Here is a 14,969-nt window from a genome sequence, read left to right as displayed (position 1 = left end):
CTTTCTGAATGAAGAATGAAGAAACCATTTCAGGACTCCAAACAAGATTCACCCATATTGTGAATCACCTTCTTGTTCTTGGAAAAATGTTTGAAGATGATAAGCTAAACATCAAAATCCTCAACTATCTTACAAGAACTTGGGAACCAAAGATTACAACGATTAAGGAATCAAAGGACTTAGCATCAATGTCGATGAAAGCTCTCTTCAAAAAATTTCTTGCATGTGAACATGAGTTAATTCAACAATCTCATGCAGAAGAAATAAAAAAGAAAAGAAAAGAAAAGGAATTGCACTCAAAGTTATTTCTTCAAAGGAAGACTACAAAGAAATCTCTAGCGATGTCCAAGATGTTGAGAATTTAAGCTTGATGGTGAAGAAGTTTAGAAAATTTCTCAAAAGATGAAAAGACAAAAGATTCTCTAAACCTTCAAAGAAGACAGAAAGCAACAACAACACCTTCAGATGCTTCGAATGTGGGAAACAAGGTCACATCAAATCTGAATGTCCTATCTACCTTAGAAAACAACTTGTTGAAAAGAAAGGAAAGAAGGACAAAAAACATTAAAGGGCATACATAGCTTTGGAAGACAATGCATCCACATCCTCCAACTCTTCTAATGAAGAAGACGTTGCGAATGTGTGCTTGATGACAGATTTAATGAATGACTCTTCAACCATTGAAGAAATTGAGGTAAATTCTGAATTTGAAAAAGTTTTGGAAGCATTTAATGAAATGCATGAAAAAGCGCAAAGGCTTGCTGTTTCAAACAATAAGCTGAGAAAGGATCTAAAATTGCATATCACAAATTGGCTTCAACACAAAGTAAGCTAGATAAATTGAAAGAAGAAAATGAAAAACTTGTTTCAAGCTATAAAGCCACTGGTCGTGTTTGTGCATCTACTTCTCTTAATATGGATGATTACAAAGCTTTGCAAATTGAGTTTGAAAAGTTCAAAAGGATCACTATGAAGAACGTATGAAGTTACAAACTGAGCTTTCCTATCTTAAAGATTTGTGTAGAAAAATGAACAAAGGAAAGAGTGATCATAGTCACTTGCTCAGTGTGCAAAAGCCTACTACCGATAAGATTGGTTTAGGGTATAACAAGCAAACTACCTTTTCTAAGAAAACCAAGTTTGCATCCTCCAAAAAGATGAACCCAAACAAAGTCTCCAAAAAGAAAAACCTAGTGCATTCTAAGCCTAAAACAAAGACTTGTCATTATTGCATGAAAAGAGGACACATATCTTATAAATGCTATGTTAGGAGATTTTACATTCCTAGATTGTTTGGATTCCTAAATATTTAATTGTGTAAATTAACCTAACCTCAATTGGGTACCACCTTTCTCTAATTGATTTTGTCTTGTAGGTGTGACTAAAAGCAAGAGACTCGCTATTGTACTTGGATAGTGGCTACTGTAGGCACATGACAGGTGGCAAGTCCAGACTTACTGACTTTGTGTCAAAGGAAAGAGGATATGTCACATTTGGAGATAACAATAAGGGAAGAATTATAGGAGAAGGAAACATAGGAAATCAGCACAGGACACAAATAAAAAATGTTTTATATGTTAATGGACTTAAGCACAATCCCTTGAGCATAAGTCAACTATGTGACAAAGGCTTCAAAATTGAATTCAACAAGAATTTTTGTCTCATTAGTGAAGCTATTTATGGTAAGCTTGTTCACATAGGTAAAAGAATAGGTAATATCTACATGTTGAATAATGAACATGCATCATTTCATGAACTTAGTTGCTTGGTAAGTAAGATTGATGATTCTTGGTTATGACATCGTAGGGTTGCACAATAAACATGCATCATCTTAATCATCTAGTTAAAAAGGACTTAGTAATTGGTATTTTGAAACTCAAGTTTGAGAAAAATAAATTGTGTGAAGCATGTCAAAAAGGGAAACAAGTTAAAAATTATTTTCAAAGTAAAAACGTTGTTTCTACTTCAAAACCCCTTGAACTACTTCATATAGATTTATTTGGACCTTCAAGAACTATAAGTTCAAGTGGCAACTACTATGGTTTAGTAATTATAGATGATTATTCAAGGTTCACTTGGACTTTGTTTTTGAAAACCAAAAATGAAGCTTTGGATGCTTTTCGAAAACTTGCCAAAGTTATTCAAAATGAGAAAGGTCTTAATATTGTTTCAATTAGAAATGATCATGGATGCGAATTTCAAAATGAGTATTTTGAAAAGTTTTGTGAAGAAAATGAAATTCACCACAATTTTTCCGTCCCAAGAACACTTCAACAAAATGGTGTTGTGGAAAGGAAAAATAGATCCCTTGAAGAAGGAGCTAGAACTCTTCTAAATGAAACTAAGCTACCAAAGTACTTTTGGGCTGATGCTGTGAATACTATTTGCTATACTTTTAAAAGGGTACTTATAAGACCTATTCTAAAGAAAACTCCTTATGAACTTTACAAAGGAAGAAAACCAAATATATCTCATTTAAAGGTCATTGGTTGTAAATGTTTTGTTGTAAACAATGGAAAATAATCTCTTAGCAAATTTGATGCAAAAGCCGATGAGGCTATTTTTCTTGGTTATTCATTGCAAAGCAAAGCATATAGAGTGTTTAGTAGGAGAACTTTATATGCGGAAGAATGTGTACATGTTGCGTGTGATGAAATTAATTCTATTATTCAAGAAAATTCTTTGGAAGATGAAGATCCAGGTTTCAAGATAAGGACATTACACCTGAAGATGAAACCAAAGTTGAAGAGATTGAACAAAGCAAAGAAATCACTGCCACACCACCTAAAGACCTCCCAAGGGAATGGAGAACTCAAAAGACCTCTCCTTGGACAACATTATTGGTGAAATAACAAAAGGAGTTTCTACTCTTTCTAGACTATGGATTTTATACAATAACATGGCTTTTGTTTCTCAAATTGAACCAATAAACATAGATGAAGCTTTGTATGATGAGTATTGGTTGCTGACTATGCATGAAGAGTTAAATCAGTTTAAAAGGAATGAAGTGCAGGACAAGGCCATATTGGTTTTAACAGTTTAAAAAGGTTTTTGCATGTGATTGCTCAGGTTGTGTCTCTTCATGACTCAATTTTTTCGTGTGTTTTACATGTTGTTAGCATATGCATGAATTTATAAAGGCATGCTAGAATAGGTTTTTCTAGTTTGGGCTAAGGATATGTTTCTCTTAGGCTCTTATTCACAAAAGACCCTAGGGTTGGGTACCTTAGTCTCTTTTTTTGGGGTAGGAATTGAGATTGATTATGATTGCTTGTAAGAATTCTATATGCATAGTAAAAATCTAATTTGGATGGGATTAGATAACTAGAGTAGCTTCTCTGGAGATAGAGAGTGAATCGGTATAAAAATTGGTATACATCCTCTCTTGATCTTATCTTTCTTTCTCATTGTATTCTTGATCAATTTACTGAAGGTTAAAGAAACTATATTTTTGAATAAGAACTTTAACAAAAGGTTTTTTGTGTTAAGGTTGATTGATTAAATATTGGTTTATCACCAAATGAAAACAAATTTTTCAAACTCTATTATTTTAAGTTTGATTTGATTTAGAAACCAATTCACCTCCTCTTGGTCTGTGAGTTTCATTATCTGTTTTCACCAAATGTCGACTAGCCACCACTTGCTATGTCCCCTAGGTTCCTCGAACCTCTCCACCTATTATACCTCAGTGTATCCTGTAAATCATTCATTTCTCAACATAAACCTCATCATCTCACACATGAAACATAATGACATACCTCACCATCTCACAGATGGAACATAACCACATACATCAACATCTCATAGATGGACAATAATCATATACCTCACCATCTCATAAATTAAATCTAACCATAAACTACATCAGCTCATAGATGAAACCTAACAACAAAATATGTCATCTCATATATGGAACAAAGCTAACGGTTCCTTACTCTTCCTTCAGTCTTCTTTCATCTTTCTGTCTCATTGCGTGTGTGGCCCTCATGCCACATACATCACACAAAACAAACATTCATACACACACAGAGAGAGACGAGGCTCAAGCCTATGTACTACTCTCAGGATACCATTCTAGGCCCCTCAAGTGATAGAAATCACTTTTCACACAAATCTATCAAAAATTCGGCAACATAACAACTATATTTATGATATCCCAAAATTTATAACAAGCAATTTGTCGAGGGTTGGAAACCCCCAAACTCAAACCAAAGCATGTACAAGTAAATATCAATATATTACAGAAATATAAATCACATGCCGCAGATACAAGTGTTGGAGTTCAATCTCTCTTGGTCTTAGGCATTCATAAGAAATAATAAAAATTCATCGTTCATTCATATCTTAGCAGTCACACTACTAGACAATATATTCACTTAAAGCATAACAATAGTCATCAGACATGTATACAATCTTAGCATTGAACATGACATTCACCTCATATCTTAACAATCACATTAACGGTATCCATAACATTTTGAGGCATAACAATAACTATAGAGAAAAATTTCAAATAATTTCAGCATTGATCATACAATCCAAAAACATTACATATAACATCAAATTATAAATTAGAGAATTAATACAAGTTGTTCCTCATGGGTTTAGTAATTTTGTTTGTCTTAGCCTACAAGTTCATAGTGGATCCTAGAGCAGTTCTCAAGGCTCCTTGACACTTTATCTAGGGTTTTCTTCATTCTAAATCTATTTTTAGTCTTAGAATTACCAAATTAAGTCATCTAATGTCTAGTATCTAGATGCTTCCCTGTTTCACTAAGTTTTACTCTTAAACTTGTTTTCAAATTTCAAGCGGAAAATCGCTTTTACATAAATTTTACATGCTACCCTATATTTTCACACCTATCAAACTCATATTTAAAGTCAAATATATAAGAAAAATAATTGATACAACCATATAAACCATTTAATTTCCTGACAGATTTAATCTTATAAAAATATCCTTAAACTTGTTTTGTTCATAACTTTTGCTATAAAACTTTAATCCAGGTGAAATTTAAGGCTAACTCTAAGTTTTGACACCCAATGAACACATTGTTAACCTTAAAATTTCAATAAAAAACCTCATATCACATAGATCCAACCAAGGCAGTAGCTACGAATTTTGAACATCAACACAATATGCAATGAAGTCTAGCTTCCAAAGATAATAAGATCAGGGTTCAAAAAGTGGAAAGACCCCCTTTACCTTGATGAAGCTACACGAAAATGCTCAGATGAACAAAGAACTCAAATTTGGATGTCTCAAGCTTTAAAAGATAAAAAAAAGAATTTGGAATCAAAAATGAGAGCTTACACGAAATTGGTAAGGAAACAAGAAGATTAAGAGCCTCTTACCAAAGTTTTAAAGGAAGAAGCCTCAAGACCACTTGTATGAAGCTTGGAAGAAGAAGAAATGGACTCTACTCCTCTTGAAGAACTCGTGCAATAATGGAAAATGAAGGGTTCCAAATTTGGAGATAAGGCTTAAGGCTATAAGTTGACAAGACTAAATTGACAACATGAATGACTATTTGATAGCCATGCTCAGCATGCCACTCCATACCATCTATGGGTATTTTTCCTTTTGAATTTTTAACCAAAAACAGCTAAAGTAAACTTAACTAAAAATGGTAAAAATTGCTTTTGCTAAAATTGATAAATCTTATCTTAATCTTCTAGATTAGTGTGCTAACTTCCTAGATTATTGTGCTAACCTCCCTTGGGATATTATATTTAGAGTGGACCTTACACAGAGTCTACTCATGTGACACCCTCTGCCCCGACATACATATAGTGAAGGAAACATAGAATAGCGAGAGTAATTTAAAAAGATTTACTTCACAACTCAATATAAAACTTCTCAACAGAGTAAAAGGTTCATATTCACCAATTAACCACATTAAAACTTATTGGTAAGAATATAAAAACATGCTCTAGCTCCAAACAAAGACCGTATTGGTATTACAACTGAAATTCCAATAAGAAACATAGAAGTAAATCATGTTCAACTACATATCTCAGAGTAGCACATGGTAAAAATAACATAAAACCCTAAGCCTCGATGTCACATCCTATCAAAACACGGTATCCTAGCGTCCTCTAGCATGGGATTCTCCATATTCATCCACCTAGCGATCTGCTCCCACAAACACAAGGTTCAAGATCATCATAGGATCCAAACACAAATAACACACATGGAGTGAGTTATCACATTCCTGGATAATAAAGAGAAATGAGACAACATGTAGATATACATATCATATAATTGAAATACAACTTAGTTAAACACAGCTCACATCATTCCACCACTTATCATATAACATCACGTCTCAACATAACACATCTCACGCATTTTCACATCATTCACATACTCAAGGATCAAAACACAATATCACTCAATCAGTCAATAATGATCAATACACAAGAATTATGTAATAAATATACTAAGACTCAATCCTAGATGCAATGTGGTACCTTTTCAGTGAAAAACCTTGTTGGGCGCCCAAGAGTACATGACAAGACAAACCACACACTGGTAAGTTAGGTATAAAGTTTCTAAATCTCATTTTACAATCTTTCAAAAAAATCTCATTTAATTTACTAGGATTGCATAATTGAATATCCTCTAAACATAATTTTTTTAATCATTTATAAGCTTTGTGTTAATGATATTATTTTTTTAAAAAACCTGTCAATTTAAATTTCAAAAGATTTTAAATATAAGTCTACTTTTTTGTAGGGCTTGATTTTGATATAAATGAAAAAAGAATTTTTCTATTTGGTGAATTTTTGTGAAAGGTCTAGGTAAAAGATGTGATTTTGTTTAGTTGCTAATAAGGTGTCTTCCTATAATTCTTAATTTGCAATTTTGGTTTTTTTTTGGCTCATGATGTTGATTCTTTTATTTTAAAAAATTTGTAATTTTGATTAATCTTTAATTTTACATATATTTATTAATTATAAAATTTCAAAACAGCTAAAAATCATATTCCAAAATGCTATTTCAAATTAAGGTGACAAATTTCCCTATACCCCTCTACTTCCTCCAATCTTGACAAGTTCACTACCATCTGTGGCATAACTTATTCGCGATCCCTCAAAAATTTTCTCTGTTCTCCAACCACCCTATCCAAAGTTTCACATTTTAAACAACTCTTTACTTCCCCTACACCAATTCATGGCCACCCAAGCCCACCACTGCTCATTTTCCACTGTTGTACTCTACGAATGATCATAAAGTTAAGAAAACATACATTGCCCTTGGCATCAGTCCTCCTCCCAACTGGGAACAAGTCACCATTAGAGTCAGTCACGAAGGTCCAAATTTGGCATCTGGCAAGTCTATGTTGTATCTGATGTTGGACTCATGCTATTGGGTGGTTTTGTTGTTCTATCCATGGAGACTTCCTTCGAGGTGTTGCCAATCAACAGATAAAGGGAGCTTCAAGGAGGTGGTGTTGTGTCGTAGTGATGATGTTGGGTGGGGCATAGTGTTGGGTAGGGCGCAATGGTGTTGGATGACTAGGGTTGTGCAAGTGAGGGATGGAGATGCAGACAACTAGGGTATTTTCTCCATTATTTACTGTTGCAGGGTGAAGGAAGCATAAAAGAGGACGTAGGAAGTGATCTCCTTTTTGGATAGCTATAAATAAGTATTGCTAAAATCCCTTTTCGGCCCAAAGCTACCCTTTGGTAGGGTTATTCTTCCTCCAGCAAACAAATTTCTTCTACACCCAGCAATTGAAGTGGAAATACAAAAGTGCCCTTCAGTTAAAACTCAAATACACTCATCCCTCCACACACCATTGACGCCTTCTTCCCTTTCCTACTGCGTCGCGACACCATTGACGCCTCCTTCCTTTTCCTGTTGTGCCGGGAGTTTGTCCCCTCCCCTCTGTTGATCTTGACCATTCATCTTTTATCCCATCTCGCCTCCCCGTCATGAGTACCTTGTATGTGTTTGTTTTTTTTTTTTTTTTTATCGTATTACACCCATATTGATTGGCAATCGGTATGATCCATAAAGATTGTCAATCCGTATGAATCATACGGATTCGTATGATCCATATGAATTGTCAATCCGTATAATGCATACGGATTTTCAATTCGTATGTTTGTTAATTTTAAATATTTTATTTATTTAATAATTTTATTTATTTAAAAATCAATGTATAAATTTTGTTGTTATTTAATTATTTTATAAATAACTATTTTAATACTTTTATATGTTCAAAATAGTTATTTATAAAATAATTAAATAACAAAATTTCAAATTTTTATAATGTATTTATTTAAACAAAAATAGCTAATATTATATAAGAAAAATGTTTTTTTATTCATATATTCATATAAATATTATTACATTAATACTATTAAATATTTATGTAAATAGTGATTTGAGGTATAAAAAGTATTACTTTATTAAAATAATTAAATAGCCATTTATTAAAAATAAAATTGTACTTTCATTTTGATCATATATTTTAGTTTGTTAGAAATAGTGATTTGAAGTATAAAAATTTAAAAAAGAATTTCTACATTGATTTATGAATATATATATATATATATATATATATATATATATATATATATATATAAGTATTAAAATAGTTATTTATAAAATAATTAAATAATTATTTATGAATAATTAAATAGTAATTTATAAAATATTTAAAATAAAATTATAGTTTGGTTTTGATGATATATTTTAGTTTGCTAGATTAATCATTTAAAGTTAATTTAAAATTTGTTGTTACATTTGTTAAAATATACTACATTTAATAATACAATAGGTTTGAACGATTTCATTAAATGTTATTATGGTTTAAATTTGTAGATTATGGTTAGAACTAAATGATTATGTCGAACTTTAGACAAAATTTTAGGAAGAGCCTTAGGTAGACAGGTTAGTGGTGATGAGAAAGAAGCCCCTCAGCATCGAAGGCCGACAACATCGACACATAGACAATGGGCAGTTACAGTTGTTGCAGAGGATGTTGAGAATATGGATAATGTTGCTAACGTGTCTCATGAGGAGCCTTACGATTCAGTTATAGAGAATGTAGGTGGTGATTCACAGGATTTTCCAAGTGGGCCCTAGGATACATTAGTGTTGACAGATTATGCTTACCATGTGGCATCCAAAGTGTGGGCAAGAGAGGTAGTTATTTGTTTAATTAAAACTTAATTTAAATAATTATTTTAATACTTTAATTTGCGTAAATAATTTTAGTTATTTTCAAAAACGTATTGAGTTGAAGTTGACCTCTCGTAGGAGGAAGGTGGAGAAATTTGGAAGGCTTGCATCTAAGATTGAAGGCATGATGGTTGCTACAAGATTAAGTTCTTCGATTACATGTTTGTTGGAGACAGGTGACAGGAAACTTTTATTTGCTTTTGCAGAGAGGTAGCACAAGGAAACTAAGAGTTTCCATCTGCCTATAGGAGAGCTGACTATAACCCTCGATGATGTGGCATCCTTTTTACATCTACCATTACAGGTGCCTTCCATACCTTTGATGCCATTGATGTAGAGCAAGTTATTGACTTGTTAGTATAGTTGCTTGAAGTTAGTAGACAAGACGCAAAAGATGAGATTGGCCAATATAGAAGGGAATATTTTTGTCTAGTTTGGTTGCGAGACATTTATCGTAACAGATGTGACGTAAGACAATGGACAGTAGTAGTTCGAGCATATTTGTTGCATCTTGTAGGTTTCACACTATTTGCTAACAAGAGTGCAACACATATTTGTGTGGTATTCTTGGATGTATTTCATGACCTTAATCAATCTGGAGGGTTTTCATAGGAAGTGGTTGCACTAGTCCATATGTATGATAATCTGAATATTGCGTCCAAGCATACCACAAAACATCTTGCAGAATATATCACTCTCATGCAGGTAATTATATTGATTTTTATCATTGTTATTTGTTTTAAACTTTATGTGTACTATTGATTAGACAAATGGTCTCAGTTATCTTAAGAAGTGGGGGGGAGGGGTTGAATTAAGATACAAAATATATTCCCTAATTGAAATTTCACTCTCTCTCTGGATTAACAATGCACCCTTAATATGAATTACTCAAAAGACAATTCAAAATAAACTTCTTTAAAGCAAAAGATAAATAGCAATAAATAAAAGAAGTTTAAGGGAAAAGAGAAATGCAAACTTGATTTATACTAGTTCAGCCACTTCCCGTGCCTACGTCCAGTCCTCAAGCAACCCACTTGAGATTTTTCATTCTCTTTGTAAAACTCCTTTTACAAAGTCTAAACCATGCAAGGACAACCCTTCTCTTGTGTTCAGGAATCCTTATAACTTAAGAGACCCTCGGTCTCTTTACCAAATCTCTTTGAATAAGAAGAAGAAGAAGAATTCTCTCGTTAAGAGAAAGATATTACAATTGAAGATCAATCAAGATTCCTTATTGAATATGCAAGTGTTTGACCAAGGAATCCTTTTTGAGAGGATAAGACATTTCAGTTCAAAAAAACTCTCTCTGAAAATTCGTGTCCCAAGTCACCTATATATAGGCCTTTGATGGTCATTCAAAATCATTTGAAAAGATGTGACTGTTGGGAGTTATTTTAGAAAATTCCTCACTGGTAATCGATTACCATAATGGTGTAATCGATTATGCAGTTACTTTTGAAGAGTTATGACTCTTCTCATTTGAAATTTGAATATTTAAACATTGGTAATCGATTACCAACTTACTGTAATCGATTACACAACTTGAAATTTAAATTCAAATTTCTTATGGCTGTTTTAAAACGTTCAAAACCTTTAGTAATTGATTACAAGCCTTGTGTAATCGATTACATGCTTTCGAAAATATTTAAAACCTTTTTAGAAAGCATATTGGCCACTGGTAATCGATTACATCCTCTGGTAATCGATTACCAGAGAGTAAATCTCAATTTAAAATGATTTAGATAAAATTCTTTGGCCAAACCTTTTGCTTTTTCAATTTGGAAACTTCTTCCTAAGATTCTAGAGATCAACTTGATCATTTATCTTGAATCTCTTAAAGTCTTGTCATGAATTAAACTTGAGAAGCACCTTTCTTTGACATCATCAAAACATCACGATATCTTGCTTCTACATATTTTTTAATATGTGCAGTCTTGGATCTACGAGAATTTCCCTACAATTGCGTCCATTACTGCTGATGAGGATTACCATGAGAGGAAACCACGTGCATGTCACTAGAAGTGTGGGAAGGCAATACTAATGACGACGTATCATAGGCACTAGGATAGGCTGACGCCAGATGCTGTTTGCTTGATACCTTATGGTGAGCACCATGCTTTTAAAGAATTTGAGTTTATTTTACTATTTTCTGGACATATCAGATGGGTTCATCTATTGTTAGACACCAACCAGAGAGGGTATTACGACAATTTGGTTATGTTCAGTCTATTCCTCCACTCCCTACTGCTTCATCTTTATCCATAGAGAAGATTAACGATAGATGACTTCAATTTTCTCAATACCTTGCACCGATTGGAAAGTTTTGTAGTTTTCCTGGTCAGTGTGCAACAGGCTACATGGAGTGATTTTATAGGATATCTCACTCATTCATGAGTCCGCCATAGCATGGGGAGCCTCCTAGATATCCACCCATGGTGCAAGATGATACATATATTATACCAGATCCATCTGTGTTGCTCGTTCACACAGCAGTTATGCCACAACCACCTGTACCTGCAACTATTGATGCAAACATGCCTCAACATGTAGTGGTATAATATATTTACAATTCGACTAATATAATTTTTTCTTACATCCTTCAAAAAAAATTATTATTGACGTTGTTGTCAATGTCGTAGGTTGCTTGCCAAAAGATAGCAGAAAGCTTGGAACACATGATCAATATAAGAATGGTTACTGCTGGAACTAGTGCATACACTCTGAATGGGCATTGTCTAACATTATCCAAGCGTGTCACTGAGCAAGGAAATATTTATGTTTGCTCAAGACGAATGAGGGATACACAGGACAGAGATGGTGTTGGATGACGGTGATGATAGTTGGGACTGACTGAGTACTGTAGGATATTTGTATACAATATGGCTAAGCATTTTGCACCAACATTGGCATCTTCCTCTTCGGTTTTGTTTGTTCAAATGATGATGTAGAACATTTAAGTGTGGATGAGCTATTTTTCACCGAATGTAATGCATCCACATACTCCCAATAAGACGGATCACACTTCGTTGGTCTTTGTTGTTTAGTCATCTGTTTTTATCACCTTTTTGTTTTTACCTTTTCAGGAGGAGCACACATCGAATTTAGATCAGGGTAGGCAGTTTCCCGTAGTTTATTCTTTAGAGTCACTTTGCCACATGCATAAAGCTCTTCAAACCTCTTGGATATGGTTTTCATCTCTTTGGTTATGCATACTAGGGGCTCAGATAAACCTTGGTCTGAAAAACTTAGTCTCCACCAAAACATATAGATTGTGTCAAGTGGTATGCTGCCAACAACATATCTAGCTAGCTCACATTCACATGGAGGACCATGAGTGTTCTCATAATACATCCACAACAAGAACTATCAATGTCAGCATAATTCGCTTGCCCAAACTCAGCAACAATCTTGTTAACAATACTTTGATACTATGCCAATTAGTCTCTTGTATAAGGCAACTTTAAAAACATGTCCGACCACATGTGTGTTTGTCTCAAAAGATGCCTTAATTTCAGTGTGTTGCAGAATAATCATGTTATTCATGGCTTCCCAAACCCTATATAGGTCTCCAAGGATATTCTACGATAGTCTCTTTAAGGCTCAATGTGTAGACTCAACCCTACATTTGAAAAACACAAACCATTATTTTTATCTATTAATGTGTTCTTATTAAAACCAATATCCATTTACAATTTACATACTTGTTAGTTGTTGTATTTTCTAGATGCATCACCTTATTCGTCCGTGGGGAATCAACCATGTTTGTTTCACATAGTCAACAAACATTGGTCATGGTGAGCAAGCAATTTTAAACTTAATAAGGTAGTCATCATACTCTATCTCAGTAGGACAATCCACCAGACTCTCCCATGTTTAGAACATTATGCAAATAATATAGAAACACATGTCCCAATGTCACATCCTATCAGAGCGTTGTGTCCCAACATCCTCTAGCACGAGGTTCTTTAAAGTCATACACCTAACCATCTACTTTCACGAACACAAGGTTCGAGATCATCATAGAATCCAAACACAAATAGCACACAGGGAGTGAGTTATCACATTCTTAAACAGGTAGAGATAAACGAAAGCACATATGTATAATATAAGTATAACAAGCTCAACTTAACACAATTCGCTTCATGTTACCACTCATTGTGTAACATCACTCCCTGTGTTTAGTCTTCTTAGGACATTTATTTACTCACTTTAACAAAATACAAGATCATATCAATACCTGAAAAATATTGAAGACATAAGAACAATCAATATTTTCAAACACACCAGGTTCCTCTCCATTGTCTTCACTCATATTAATTTCTTCAGACATTATGCTCTCGTATATTCACCGATCTTCGTCAATCTTAAAAAAACATTAAAAAAATTTCAATGACAAACTAACAACAACTAATGAAATTTCATATGTATAACCTATATGGATTGACGTATAATAATTCATACCTCTATATAAAGATAACAATAATTTATCTCTTAATAAAATATATGAATTGTTATCACTTTTAATTAATTCTAATTATTTATAAATAAATCTATTTATTTAAAAAAATTCAATGTTGAAATTTATTTTTAAATCTTCTACACTAGACAAAAATATTTATGTAGATATAACAATAACTATATTTTTTAACATATACTATGACACAATTTTATTATTTTTCTACTACATATACTAATATATTACATTGAAATTGATAAGCATATATTTAATAATTTGTATCTAAATTTTCATATTTTATACTCTTGAATAGTAAACTATTTAACGTAATAATATTCATACAAATATATTAAAAAATATAACTAAATTTATAAAAATAAATACATTAAAAATAAATTTTTTAAAATTTCTTAACTTACGGATTGGTTCTTACGGATTGTCAATCTATATGGTTCATAGGGATTGTAAATCTGTATGTTTCCTATGGATTACCAATCCACATGACACAGATCGCAATTCGCAAATGTAAAAAACTAACCTCCTCTGTTGTTACACTGCAACACCCACCATGACGACAACCACAAACTCAATACGAACTTCGAATGAACCACCGCGACAATGCACCTCGACGAAACCAACCACAACATGGAAGGAGGAGCTCAGCCAACCAAAAAACGCAAGTGAATGGTGTAAGAAGAAAACAAAGAAGGAAGGAACGAAGAAGAAGAAGTATATAAAAGGTAAAGTTGGAATTTTTAAAAATATTGGGTGTAGAAGAAATGTGAATGGTGTTTGAAGAATATCCCCTTTGGTAAGGATCAAAATCCATACAATTTCAAGATCATCCCATCTAAATTTTACTTTTAGGAGAAATCACAAACTTGTGTAGTTATATGAGAAATGCTAGGAACACCCTTTTTGCCATACTCTCTCTTTAATTGATTGAAATTTTGAAAATGACCAAATTTTGTGGATCTCACATTATATTTAATGATTCTCTCTCTTGATTTTGCAGTTTTCAATAAATTTTGATTAAAGAGATAAGGTGTGTTAGAGAATGTGTTTCTAACCCTCCTGTAGTTATATATACACATTATAGTTGTTGCTACCATTATTGTGCAAATGTCATTGTTCACTCTAATTTCCCTAGTCAAACAAGCCCAAAGAAAAGAAGGGAAGAATGGAAACGAAAAAAGAAAATTTCAGTTATGTCTTGTTTGGATTAGGAGTAAAATGGAGAAGAAAAAACAACACTAAATGAAATAGGGATCATAGAAATATAAAATAAATAAAGTAAAAATTATATAGTCTAGATAG

Source organism: Glycine max, chromosome 1 (assembly GCF_000004515.6).
Source record: "Glycine max cultivar Williams 82 chromosome 1, Glycine_max_v4.0, whole genome shotgun sequence".
Lineage (NCBI taxonomy): Eukaryota > Viridiplantae > Streptophyta > Magnoliopsida > Fabales > Fabaceae > Glycine > Glycine max.
The sequence above is the reverse complement of the archived record's forward strand: the minus strand, read 5'-3'. Positions refer to the sequence as shown.